This window comes from Alligator sinensis, unplaced genomic scaffold (genome assembly GCF_000455745.1).
Source record: "Alligator sinensis unplaced genomic scaffold, ASM45574v1 scaffold941_1, whole genome shotgun sequence".
Classification (NCBI taxonomy): domain Eukaryota; kingdom Metazoa; phylum Chordata; order Crocodylia; family Alligatoridae; genus Alligator; species Alligator sinensis.
The window spans coordinates 1,272,704-1,286,885 of record NW_005842163.1 but is presented as its reverse complement, the minus strand read 5'-3'; the positions used below and the strand labels follow the sequence as shown (position 1 = coordinate 1,286,885).

General features: G+C 40.4%; 1 protein-coding gene across 2 annotated transcripts in view; it reads left to right on the top strand.

The window, feature by feature from the left end:
- The window catches only part of DAB1 (DAB1, reelin adaptor protein), a 430,025-nt gene that overhangs the window by 151,469 nt on the left and 264,374 nt on the right, over nt 1-14,182 (top strand). Inside the window, exon 2 of one of the 2 annotated variants that reach the window (XM_025206586.1) lies at nt 2,654-2,765. The exons of the other annotated variant lie outside the window; for it this stretch is intronic. The gene's annotated coding sequence lies outside the window, so the exon portion shown is untranslated. The remainder of the gene's footprint in view (nt 1-2,653; nt 2,766-14,182) is intronic. 2 annotated transcript variants of the gene reach the window in all.

Genomic DNA, 14,182 nt, shown 5'->3' with positions numbered 1-14,182 from the left:
TGGCCCTTTTCTAGTCCTCCGGGACCTGGCCCGTGTGCTGCGAGTGTTCAAATATTACCGCCAGTGGCTGTGCAATGACGTTAGCCAGTGCCTTCAGTACCCTCGGATGGAGCTCATCCGGGCCTGCCGACTTAAAGGCATCCAGTTCTTCCAAGTGCCTCTGCACCATCTCAGGGTCTACACATGGCAGTCTGGCGCCTTGCTGCTGCCTCTCTACAACCCCAGTGAGAGACTTGTCTTGCCCCTCGCTTAGGAACACTGAGGCAAAGAACTCATTGAGGAGTTCAGCCTTGTCCCCCCTGTCCGTCACCAATTGCTTCTGCCCATTTAGCAGGGGTCCTATTCCACCCTGGGCCTTCCTTTTACTCCCTATATAGCTGAAAAACAATTTCTTGTTATCCTTAAAGTTAGCAGTTAAATACAGTAAACAGTAAATACAGTTAACTACCTCTGCTTAGCCATGTTCAGCTGTCAGCTAGATGCCCAAATGCAATGTCAGCAAGAAAGTCTGGGATTTTAGGTGATGTAAAGCAGTGCTTTTATTCAGGTGCCCAGCTAACACAACTTCTGGAATTGGGATTTCCACCTATCTAAGGTCTCAGTTCCAGGAAGCAGCATCTTGGTACCTGCATGGTGCCCACCCACTTTGACTTTAGTAGTGACAAGGAGCTGCTCACATAAAGCTTATTGCAGGATAAGGGCCCTAATTTTCAGCATCTGTTTGGGGTTTTTTCTGCCATAATGGGAAAAATCAAAACATTTTAGATTTAACAAGATAATCGTTAACAATAACCATTAAAGGTGATTAGAAAGCTAGCCATTAAAGCCTTTTATGTTCTAATAATCTTGAAGTTTCTATTAATCTCCCTATAAAAACCCTTACTTCCATAAGTTATTGTATCTCAGGCAATTTAAACACCAAGACATCAATCTAAAATTATAGGTATGTCCTAATTACAATTTAGAGAGTATTTGGCGACTAAAAATTGAAATAAATGTTACAGAAAACTATTCTTGTGGCTGGAAAAGAAAAGGCAATCCTACCCAAGTGGCTATGTTTCCTCTTGGTTCATATGCTTAATGCCCGTTGGTCTTAAGGGAGTTCTTGTACTCAAGGAGGAAAATACTTTTGCGCATTTTAACTTGTGCAGTTTCTTTGATTTGTGACTGCTGTTACAATAGTTTGTGCTGAATGTTAAGAAAGCAAATATTGCCTCCATCTAAGGGTTAAACAGATTTCAATTGCCTGCTTAAATAAGTTGCTTTATTTTATTAATTTTTCTAACTTGAAAAAAATGCCTAGTGTTTGTTTCAGAGAGAGGCTGGGAACTAAAACTTACTTGTTATACAGACATACGGATACGGCATCCTTAATGTACATTACTTGTGCTTTAACATGAAAATTGCAAATTTAAAATAATGCTTCATTTCTAGATATTAGTCTGTGGCTGCTCTTTGGGAACTGTTCCCTACCTGTCCATATTTTTACATTTGGATTTTACAGTCACATTAGTTTCCCTGTGGTCCCATGACACTCCATTCAAAGTCATCAGAACTGTGTATCTTAATGCAGGACTGGGATTTTCTGTGATAGTATTGGACCACCTCCTTTATGAATGCATTCATAATCGTGACACTAGTGTGCAGCAGGGCACTATTATTCCGTTTTTACAGGTGGAAAAAGTGAGGTAACAAAGATTAAGTAATTTGCCTAAAGTCGCAGAGGGGAAACTTTGGCAGAGTTGGAAAGGGAACCCAAATCTTCTGACTCCCAGATTTTTTATTTTCTGTAACTGGAACATAGTTTTCATTAATACTGAGTATCTTGTTTCCAAGCTGGATACTGCATGTGGTTACTGGGAATGTGCATGCATGCACTCCATATGCCAATCCTTCTTACATGCTGCAAAGTGCAACTGTGTTACGGCTGCCTTAGGTATTGAATGCAGTTCTCTGTAGTTAGGCTCAAAGTCTGCTTTCTTTGGGAAGAAGTCTGTCTCTGTTGCACACTGGTTTGTAAAATCTAACCAACTTCTAAGATTTCTTTTTGATTCTCTTCTTCATGGTATCTCCTAATGACAAGCAAGTCAAAGCTTCTGCAGGTACTTTGCACATAGCTGTCTAGAAGTGAGCCTGAAGGAGAGGGTGGGGGAGATACGGGTGGTTGTTGTTTTTTCCTGCGGGGAAGCTCAACACTGAGACTCTTATTTCCATTTTGAATATACAAATAGAAAAATAATAGTTACGTTGCCATGGATTTTTTTTTTCTTTTTTTACTCTTTTGTCCCTAAAGATTCAAGCATACATGTTTTTTTTAACGACGAGGCAGCAAGATCTGATTTTTTTTTTTTTTTTGTATGCCCTAGAAGTTGCTATGCTAATAGTAGATAGGAGTGATGAAGGAACATGCCTATAAAAAACAGTCTTTCCTTGGTAGCATGATGAATTGCGGAAGCCCTGATTGAAAATTCTAATCACAGCCTTGCAGTCCTTCAGATCACAACCCTTGACAGTTGATTCACTCCTTTTCATGCCTGCTGCTTCTCACTGCTTATGGTGCCTCTTATGCATGAGTCTATCATTAGCACACAAAGCATGATGGATTGGTTGGGGTACCTCTATCCTTAGAACCTGGGAAATGCTTCTTTTTCAGAACCACAGAGCCTGTGTGACATCGTCATGAATGAGAGAAGAAAGTAATACAGTATTGGATGTGCCTGTTTGCTGCCACTTGTTTAGAGAGAAAATGATGCATTATGGGGAATGTAAGTATATGGCCTGTTTTTCCCTCACTAGCAACCGATGCAGAAGATCATTGATCACAATCAGTGCATAAACTAAGGCTGGTAAATGTATTAAAGATGCAATGTCCTTTGAAAATCAGAACAGTAAACAATTTTCTCAAAAAGGTGTGTTAAAAAAAAAAAAATCAACCAGTGTGCGAAGCCTTTTGACTTTCAGCATGATTTAAAGACCAAAAAGGGGCAGAGCTAATTGATTTTGATCTCGGATATGGATTCCCATCACTCCCCTACACTATTTCCTTAGACAGGAAGCTCCAGACATTAAACTTGTAAATGATTTTATTTGTCTGCATGGCTTCTAGTTGGCATTTAATGTTTCAGTGAACAAAACAGTTAAGTTTTGGCTCCAGTGAAAGATTGATAGGAACAATTTTCGAATGTGGAATCAAAACGAAGTGAAAATATGTCATGTTCAAATAAAATGCAGAGCTCTGATGCATCATGTGGTCTTGTAATAAATGATTTTGCACGACAGACTTGACAGAGATTTGCAGGAACATATTTTAAAATTTATGGTGATTAATTTTAAACTGAACTACAATAAGAAAAATGTATTATAGATACTTGCAAAAAAAGAAAAAAGAGGAGGAAGCAGCTCTCTGACAGAGAAAGTAAACAGGTAATGATTAGGTTGCTTTCACCTTTTTTTGCTATGCTTTCCACAATCTGTACTGTGAACAGGGTTTGAATTGTGGGGGAGTCCGGGGGGGGGGGGGGGGGGGGTTGCTCCCCTCAGACAAGGAGCTCAGGGGGCTGAGCTCCCCCACCAGAGACAAGAGCCCCCTGTAAGATTTGAAAATCATAACCTGGGAGGGGAGTCTCTGATCAGATTGCTCCTTCACTTAGGTGGACTTGTTAATTAAATCAAAGATCGGGATTATCTTGCCCCCACCCCCACCTCCCAAGAGTCAGTGTAATTTGAACCTTGACTCTGAGTAAATTGATCCTCCTAAAAAAAGGGGGGGGGGTAGTTGCAACTAGCAATAAGAACCAATCTGTGCAAGTGTGACATCTAGTACTAGTTCCATTTCTTGGATTCGGACACTTGCTGTTTATTGGTTGTCTGGGAACTGGTGAGGTTCTCCCCGAACAGCGCTGGAAGTAAGGCAAAGTGAAGTTAAAGACCTCCTCTCAAGACTGGTAATATTTATGCCAGTGAAATAAGAGTGCTGTGATTAAGAAAAGTGGGACTGAATGTCAGGGAGAGAAAAACACTCCTTTCTGAAGCTCGAGATACGTATTTTCTTTATCACGTGAAGCCTTGAGTTTTATTTTGTATTGGTCTGTTTCAGTAGAGAATGACAAGAAATACTGCCTCGGATGTGATCTGTAAGACAAAACCTGATTTATTCAGATACTTGATGTTAGATAGTGTTTTGGTAAAACCGTGACTCACTGCTATCAATATTTAGCAACAGGTCAGGCGTGGGTACCAAATGAGTAACTGTTATTATTAATGTTATTTTTAACACTGTTGTTCATTGCTTAACTTTTTCCCATTTGGCTGCGTTTCACAAATGCATTGATAATAGACACATACAGAGTAGTTTTACATAACCATTAGGGCTATACAGTTTACCAGCCACTAGATAACCCTAATGTAGTGGCTGGCAGATGTTACTCATTTTCATGAATAAAGGAACTAATCATTGGGACAATTCTTTAGATCCATTGTAAATTGGCATCATTTCACATAAACCAGCAATTGATCTAGCCCCTAATCAGTTGTATTTAAGTTCTTTTATACCTTATTTTGCAGGTTGACAAGTCCATTAAAATGAGTGAAATTTCTGTGGTGAACTCTAGTTGGTTATGTTTTCAAAAGCATTCAGTTTAACAAATATTAAAGTTTTTTCTTGAGTTATGAACCACTCGGTGAAAGCCATTTTAAGGAAGTGGACATATTGGTTTTTTACAGATGTAAAATAGCCAATGAGCAGAAATTATAGTTAGTTAGTTTGATATCTTCTTTATGACTCTTATAATACTGGACAGTTTTGGTCTTTGTAAGGGGCATGGGTATGAAATATAAATCCTATACCTAGGGGTGGAAATAACACGTGCTTCCACCCCCTCCCCACCTCCACACATAGTTTGATTGACATTTCTTTGTTGTTTTGCATGGAAATGGCTATTCCAAAATACTTTCAACAAAAACTTTTTTCCGTCAGATAATGCCGTTTTGTCAAATTTCAAATCTTCATTGCAGAAAGCTACTAACCTCAATACATTTTTTGTTCTGAAGGTTCCTAGGTCTTAGAACAGAGAGAGGGAGTGAGAGTACAAGATGCCAGAGTAGACCATATGAACATTTTTCTTCAGCTATGAACCACCAACTGAAGGCCATTTGAGGGAAGTTGGGGTTAAGACACCTGCAGGCATTGACAGATCACACATCAAGGCTTTTCTGTGTCTGATTCTCCCTGCTCTGAATCGAGGAAAACAGGAACATACATCCAGATTACCTATGCCAACGCATGTCCTACTTACCAGGCTGTGGGCTGCTCTGGGCTGGCACATGCTTTTCTTCTTCAGAATTTCAAAGGGTCTCATTTTCCTTCAAATGCAGAAGGAAAACAGAAGTCAAATCTTAAATACTTTTCATGTAGAAAAGAAGCAAGATTTTCTCACTTGTACTGACACTCACGTGACGATCACATACTGGTCCCTCAGACTGTTCAAATGCAACTTCCAACGCTAGCAGTGAGGATTCAAAAAAAGATTTTACTAGTATGGTGGGGAGTGAGCCCCCTTAAAACATAGTTGTAGATGTTGTTGTAGATGCATAATTTTAAAGCAGCATGCTGCCTCCAGGTTTTAATTTGCGTTCACACACCAGTTAGTTCCAACCAAAGGAAGAGAGAACAACAGCAATCGGTATTCAAAAGTAATGGCAATCATCCCATTATTGTATTTATTGAAGATCCTCTTTGTGGATTCGTCTAAGTATCGTTCTTTATTATTTGTCCTATGATGGTGTCTATGTATACTTCCCACAAATTGCGGTCCTGTTATGGTTATCACCAGGGATCCTGGTATTCTCTATGTAAAAATCACAGACTCTCTGATTAAACCCCCCAAAATTCACGTTTTTCCATGATTAAAATGAAACACCGCTTTCTATATAGGTATCAGTCAAACACAATGTTTTATGGATATAATTTACAAGTTTAAAACAATTTGGAAGCCTACCGGTGCCTCAGTCACTATAATGAAATAAATGCTAAGTACCTATAAATTTTGGTGTTTGATTTTTGGTTTTTTTATCATGGAAAATCAGAGTTCCCCCTGCCCCCTTCACTCACCAGGATGCAGGTCCAGCTGTGGTTTTCCCCCTCCCACAGTTTTGTGGGTGCTGAACAGCCCTCATATGTCAGTGCCCTGCCCACGCCATTGCCCCTCACTTGCAAATCACAGCCCTCAAGCCTACTGGTGCCCCTCACTTGCCACCCACATCCCCCTGCCCCCCTAGCCCAGCTGCCAGGTCTATGGGACCAGGGACCTGGGTCCACAGGCCCCTGCCTCCTGCAGCAGTGCCCAAACCCCAGCTGCTGCCCGTGGGAGGTGGAGGTTGCTGCAGTGGAGCAGAGCATGGAGCTTGGCTCTCCTTCCCCCATGGGCAGCACAGCTGCAGCAGAGCCTGTGGCGGGGGTGAACGTGGGTTTCCCGCTGTGGGCTTTGGCTCCCTGCCCTGATGCCCTCCCCCAGGGGCCTGTGTGGCCCATCAGGCAAGATCTGGTGTGGCAGGGCTGGCCGGGACCAGGTGGGGAAACTTGTTGCCACTACTAGGAACCCCATGCCACCATGGCAGAGCACCCCCCACCAACCCAACAGCAGTGGAGGTGCACAGCTCTGTGCTGCCACCTCTGCTGCTGCTGGGCGGACAGGGGGTGCTTTGCCATGGGGGCACAAGGGTCACAGTGGCAGCACTGAGCTTCCCTGCCACACTGGGTCCCACCCACTGGGCTGTGCAGACCCCAGGGAGAGGGCAGTAGGGTGGTGAGCTTCAAGGTCGCAGTGGGCAGCCCACCCCTCCCCACCCATGCACATATCTGGGGGGGCATATGCCCCCTATGCCTTTCCATGAGTGCATGCAGCAGTGGTTCGGGCCAGCCTGTCCCTCCGTCCCCCAGCTGAGTCGCCCTGTGGCTGCACAGTCCAGCCCTGGGGCCCAAGCCCCACACACTGCCCCAGCTGGGCAGCAGCCGCAGCCCTGCCCCACTCCCTCCCTCGATATGGGAGCCTCAGTTCTCCACCCCCCCCATCCCCGCCAGACTTACATGTGGGCAACTGCTCTCCAGGCTGCCTGACAGCCATGTGTACATGTATGTGTGCACATGCACATGTAGCCCCCTGCCTTATGGCCCTCTCCCCGCCACCCCAGACGTCTTTGGCGCACTGTCAGCCTGCAAGGGAGAACCCACCCTTTCCTGCATTTTTCTTCTTAAAACGAGAAAATCCAGTTTTTACTGTGTTTTCCCGTGGTGAGTGGGAGACCCGGATTCCTTGCCATCACTTTCCAAATGCACAAAAAGATGACCCCCACGCTGAGGAGTTTATAGTCCAATTATGAAGGGAGAAACAAAGTGGATGCAACATGCAGAGAGGAGAATAAGAAAACAATGAAGTTACAGATAATCTAATGCATGGTTTTGCAGAATATGCAAATAAGTATATTAGTATGTACAGTATACACCTGCTTAGTTTTCCTTGTCTGCTTTCTATTGGCTTTTAACTACAAAACAAGTTGCATGGTCCTCTTTACCTCCAACATCCCAACCATCTTATCCTCTGTGAATAGTATTCCCCAGAGAATAATCAGAGATGCGTTGAATCTACGTGGCTTCAATGACTAATCTGAAGTTACGTTACTGGACAGGGAATCCCAGATAATAGTTGGGAATGTCACATTTTTTTTTAAAAAAGAGCAATATCATGTAAATGGGGATAATTTACTTGTCTTTTCTTTCCAGTCCTGTGATTTAAGATAAGCTGTTGAGATTTGGGTGTTTCAGCACATTATTGATTATTCTTCAGATAATGTTATCCACCCCTAGCAAAATGGTCAATGCTCTTGTGAGTGAATATTGGTCTTTTTAATAGCATTGGACAGGCGACACACACATTTTGGTAGATAAATGTTAAAGCATATATATTTTTGTGAGCTACAAGGAAAAACATACATCAATAACAACCTAGGAATTTCTTTACATAGACCTATACTAAAAATAGTTATTTTAATAATCATATGGCAATATAGTTATGTAGTAATGGGGAATTATTGAATCATGTGAATTAAAGACAGATAAATTAGTTTCTAGTATTCAGAGCCTAAGGGCCTTCTTCCAGCTAATTTGTAAATTTTTAAAAAATATACAGATATTCCAACTTCATTGCATATATTTGCTGTGTGTTTTATCTCTAATGAGAAAGGGTGGGCCCACTGGTGAGTACTTATTCAGAGCATGCACTGCATGAAAGACATAGTAGTTTTTTTTATGAGAAGTGACTTATTATAGCAAGCACATGGATAATTTTGTGTGTATAGATCAGAATCAATTATTTCCTCAAAATTAAAATCATCAGGTAAGGATGCAACAATAGAGTGATGCATCAGTGTTCGAAAATCTCATACCATACAGTACATAATATACTGAACTCATATGTATTGTGTCAAAATCTGAAGTTTATAAGTAGAGATTTTCAAAGCTTTGCAGGTCATGCATCTTCCATTAATTAATTTCAATGGAAGATGTGTATCTAAAATCTCTGCACTGTCTTGAAAATCTTAACAATAGTGTCCCAAAATAAGTGTGTGTCAAAGAGTATTCAAACTGTACGCCGCTGAATGAATGGGTGTCATTTAGGTTACAGCATATATTTAAAATGCATATTGAAATTCAGAAGCCCCTCCATAAATAATGACCCACAGGGATTTGTCTATAAGGGTAACAGGGCAGGTCATTTTTCCATGCCCTTCAATACTTTGTCCTCTCTTCTGAAATTGCCAATTATAGCGTTAATTTTGCGAGGTGGACACTGGTGCATTAGGAGGTGGAATTAGACCACTGACTCATTTCAGGCATTGAACAGCTGTCAGCTGGTAACAACTTCCAGTCATTACTGACCTCAGGGAATGAAAATGGTGACCTATAGGTGAACGGCTCTTATTCTCATTACCAATCCACTGACCATTCAGCCTGACATAATTTGCATTTTATAAAATGTTCAGATGTTTATTAGGGTATTTCTAGGTTGTGGGGGGGAACGTGGGTAACTGTCATTTTAAAATAGTTGAGTTTGCTGTATTTGCAAGTTGAATTCTATCCAATTACATAAATATATACTCACAGACATGTGTTATATTCCATAAATTTAAGAGTTGCTTAATGGTTCAAATGGCTGTTAGCAATTGACATAAACTTAACAGAAAAGTTTTACTCTTTCTTTGAATAGTTAGCAAATCTACTGCAAAATATGTACCATTTAGATAAGATTCGTGTTCAAATAGTCTGTGTCCATTTTAACAGCTAAGCTGAAAGGTCCTTCTGAAAAAATGGTGCGAGAAATCTACATTTTGTATTTATCACTGAAGTGACAGGGCTAAAAGTGGGTGGACTGAAATGGCTTCAAGGCAACTTTTCTATCTGAAAACATTGTATTTGCTATGGATGTACATGGTAGCTGTCTTGGTCTGAGACAAAAAAGAAATGAAAAAATCTAGAACCCTTGGTTCCAAAATGATACCTTTTATTAGACATTTTATTCTCAGTTAGTCTAATAAAAGGTCTCATTTTGGAACCAAGAGCAGATTTTTGCATTTCTTTGTGTTTTCTAGGGTATATAACTAAGATAACAAGAACTGAGAATGTTAGAAAAAGGTATTTTTTCTTGGTTCACCATTTTCCAGGACTTTGTGCATAATCAACTTCAACTTCACTGTTCCTATGTGATAGACAGGTCTGGTCATGCCATGAGCTCAGGGTGGGCAGAGCTATATTTAAGTCAGTATGTGTGCACCTGGAGCAGCTTTATGGGATCAGTGCCTTTGTTAGTTTTGCCTTGCAGACAAGACATGTAAGCATCTATAAGCATAGACAAGTGGTAGGGGAGCATGGGGAGGCATGTGCCCCTTCCTCCCTCCCCGCCCCCCCCCGGGCTGTGCCCGATGGCGGCTTCTGCAGGTGCCCCCCCAGACTTAAGAGGCACTAGTCTCCCATGTCTGTAAGGGATCGGACAGAGAAACAAAACTTCTTGAAAGAATTTAAGGGCATATCATTTAAAGGATGCTGTTCAGACATCCACATTATACTGTAAAAAAGTGTGATTTTAACTCGTATAGATGTACCCAAGGCAGTTTTGAACTAACCACCATGAGTTCTGCTAGTGGCCTAGCTGTGGCAGAATAGGCTTCAGTGTGGGCTGACCATAATGCAGTAAATATGTGGCAGCTGCACACTAAGTTAGCTAATTGAAAGCTAGGTTAGGTACGTCTACAGAACTGCAGTCATACCTTTCAGTGGCAGAGGACAGAGATACTTTGCGAAAAATAGGATGCTTTTAAAACTAAAATACCAACTTGGCAGTGCCCTTACTTTTACTATAACTGTGATAGGTGGTAACTGGCATATACTTTGTTCGGTGTTTTAGCTCCAGTGCTCGTTAAAGGTTTTCTTCTCCATTTATCTTCTCATAAGCAGACACTATGCACTTGAATGGAGTCCTACTGACTTCACTGGAGCTTTGCACAATGCAGGGTCTTCCTGAACAGAGGCACCTGCTAAGTTGAGCCCAAGCTTGCAAAACACATGAAGTTGAATATACTAATGAAGTGTGTTACACTGAAAACTGTATGTAACTATTTGTTCTGAAATTTCAAAGTATGTAAAACGCATCTGGCATATACAGTATCCTAATGTGAGACTCGTACCAGATGGGATTATTTGTAAAATCAGTTTTAGAAGTGAATTTGCATTAATTACATAAAGCAAGCATATGACTTCCCTGCACAGAAAGAGGATATGTGTTAAACCTAAGTTAGTACCTGAATCTAGCATTAAAACTCCTTATAAAGTGCCTGAGTCACTAGACTAGACTGAGACCTGCAAACTCAGAATATAAATCTGAATTTTGTAGGCAGACTTTTCTCTCTATGATGTTCCAGCTCTGTCCACTTCAAGCCCAAGATGAGTGAGAGCTGGTTCTGATAGATGCTTCTTGAGTCTATCTGTACAAATGAAAAAAAATTAGCATCTCTATAAATACATAGTACATTCTTTACTATAAATATTAATTATGTATCAAGAAAAGCTTGTTCCCATTTGTGATGTGCATTGCTTCTTTCGAGGAATAATTCTGATTAAAGAGAGCTTTCATATTTTGAGCCTAGTTGAAAACCTTTTGATGTCAGTGGAAAGACTTTAATTGAAATCAGTTGATTTAGAATCTGCTCTACATGGACCACATTGTAGGATCTGGGCTTAGGATTTGTTTGATATTTCATTATGCATCTAGACAGAATGGGTCAAATTCTCAATAGAGCTTTTTAGCTAGATTTGGCAATTGTAAACACCACTGTGTGCCTCTAAGCTTTTATGCATTTACTTTTATTTTTTCTCTACATAGTTCTTGAAAGCTCCATACTTGTGTATATCAATGGGGTATAGGCACCTCTTAAATGCTATACATGCATATGCCAAAAGAGTTTTGCACGAACAGAAATGTTACTGTGAAATTTTGCAGGCCTGGAAACAATGTTTTGGAAATTTTATTCAGCCATGGAAGTCTAAATTTCAGAACTTTTCCACTATAGCTTAAAGATGAGAAGACAATTTTAGAGTAGCCTGTATCCTAGCTTCCTTTTTTATCCTGTATCTTATTAAGTATCTTGTTTTAATCTGGTAATCTGGTTGTATCTGGTTATAAGAATGTATGTTGAGATTTAAGCCAATACATATTTTTAGGAAAAATGTAGAAAACCTTCTTGGGCTTATCTTTTGTAGAGCACTTTACAGCCCAAAGCCAGACTTTATAATCCCCTAAAATGTGATTTGTAATAAAACTGCTCACAAACCTCTAATTATACTGCCAAGGGAAACCGTATTAAAATATTACCTTTAATCAACATAAATGGTAAATCGTGTGATTTGTCTTAAATGGTCTAAATGTAACTTCCATTTGAACATGTAGTAACAATGTAGAAAGCCTGTACAAACATATAGTAGGCTAATGAATAGGGGTAATATTAGGCATTTGATTTTTGTAGAGCTCCAATCTGTTTGAGGATTTCCTGTATTGTGCATCTTTCCTAATAGTGAAGGCAGATGAGCTTGGCGTTTGGGATACCTTGTTGTTCTGTGTTGTTGCGGGTGGAGGGATCCTATGTCATTTTACATTTGCTTCCTGGGAATCAAACTGTGAAAGCTAATTTAAAAACTTTCACACTTGGCTTGAATGAGGACTGTCAGTGCTTGGAGAATGTTAAATTGTACACAATTAGCTCAAAGAGTGCTGGCTTAGATGTACCTGTTGGCCTTGATGTGCCAAAGCTTAATGATTTCTCTGATAAATTCTCTTGTGACCTTTGTATTACTTTAGGAGCATGAAACCACTACTAAAATCTCCCCTGAATTTAAAACAGAATTAACTTGCACTATGAGAGGGCAGTATGAGTAGGCAGTGAGCCCTGTGTGCAGCTGAGATGTGAAGGGCACTGAATTTTATTTTGTTAGGGGAAAGGGGAACTAAATATGTAACAAAGCCATTACAATGATTTTTGTCTTTAAAAAAGTAATTGCTTTAAAATATTGTAATTGCATTGAAACATCATTAGATTATGATGTATGTCATGTGACATAGGTGGCTTTTAAAATATAGGCAGCTTTCAAAAAATCAGTGAGATACTGAATAATCAGTGAGATACTCAGTCCTATTCAGTGAGATACTGAATATTTTCTGCAATGTAATAAAGGGCAAGATTTGCAAAGGCATTCAGGCATCTGAAGATGCAGATAACCTATGTAGGTGCTCTTGAAAAAAGCTATGTGCCTGTTTCCTACTGAAGTAATTGAGAGCTAGGGGGCAACTCCTGTCTCATCTTTACGTTCCTAAGTAGCACGCACATGCCTGCGTAAGTGCAGTTGTGTACCAATGCTTATCCTGCAGGTCTGCCTTGTGGCAGTGGCATTTAACTCCAGGCTGCCACCATTGGCATAGGGTAGAAATGCCCCAGGCACCTCCGTTTTCCGGAGGCACGTTGAAGCCGAACTGGGAAGCGCTGCATCAGAACGAGCACACCAGTCTGCATGATGTGGTGCAGTAGACCACCTGTCTGCTGCAGTCAGCTCTCAGTCCAGCTCTCCCCAAAACAGAGTTGGGAAGGGGAGTTTCCCTGCAGGCAATGGCAGTGCCAGCATTGCAGCACCCCTGGCAGGCTCTTGTGACACTGTAGTTGCTTTTCGGTATCTCACTAGCTACCTGGCAACATCTTCAGGGACTCTAGATGACTTCAAAAAATGGGCCCCCATTATCTATTGAGGAAAGGGGGAGCTAATGGCACTCAGCATGTGTAGTAATGAGTATGATAGGTCTGATTTTTAGGAAATCGAAGCATAACTGCTAACATAATTTCTGTGGTAGTTCCTGTGCACGGCACCTCTGGAAATCATGTCTGCTTGTAATGGTTTTTCTTCAAACTAATGCACATACAATATTTGTACATAATTATTACCAGAAAAAAATGTATCCTGTCTATTGTGAAAATTAATGGCTTGGTACGCATGAGCTTTTTGTTCATATTTTATTAACGATATGTTAATGATAAGTGTAATTAATAGGAAAAAATATGATAAATACAGGAAAAAAGAATCATTCCACTTCTTTGCTTTTTGTCTTGCACTATAAATGGTAGTTGTGTATCGCATAAAAATAAAAAGGGACCTCAAAACACTTTTCAGGAGGAAATTACTACATACAGCTGCAGTTCTGTTCTGTTTGGAGTCATCCTTTTGTAACAGCCCATTCTCCCCCCTTTCCTCATGTCCTGCAGTTGCTGTCGCTTGTCTGTCTGTCTCTTTATCCTGCTCATCTCAAAAATGCGAGCACTTTCCATATAAAATCAGTTAGAAGCAACAGAGTCACTAAAAGCTGTTACGGTGTTTGTCAGAGATCCAGGTTATAGCCATATCAGTCTAGAGGAAAAGGCAATCAGGACTCTTAGTAGAGATGATGTCTTTTATTAGACCAAGATCTTTGCAATTTTTTTTTGTTTTTAATAATGGTGTTTGTGGATTTTCTCTCTGTCTGCACTATTAAAGCTGTGTAAAAAGTTTGGTTGTTTCAATGGCTTATTACTTCTTATATTTTTATTAATGATTTCC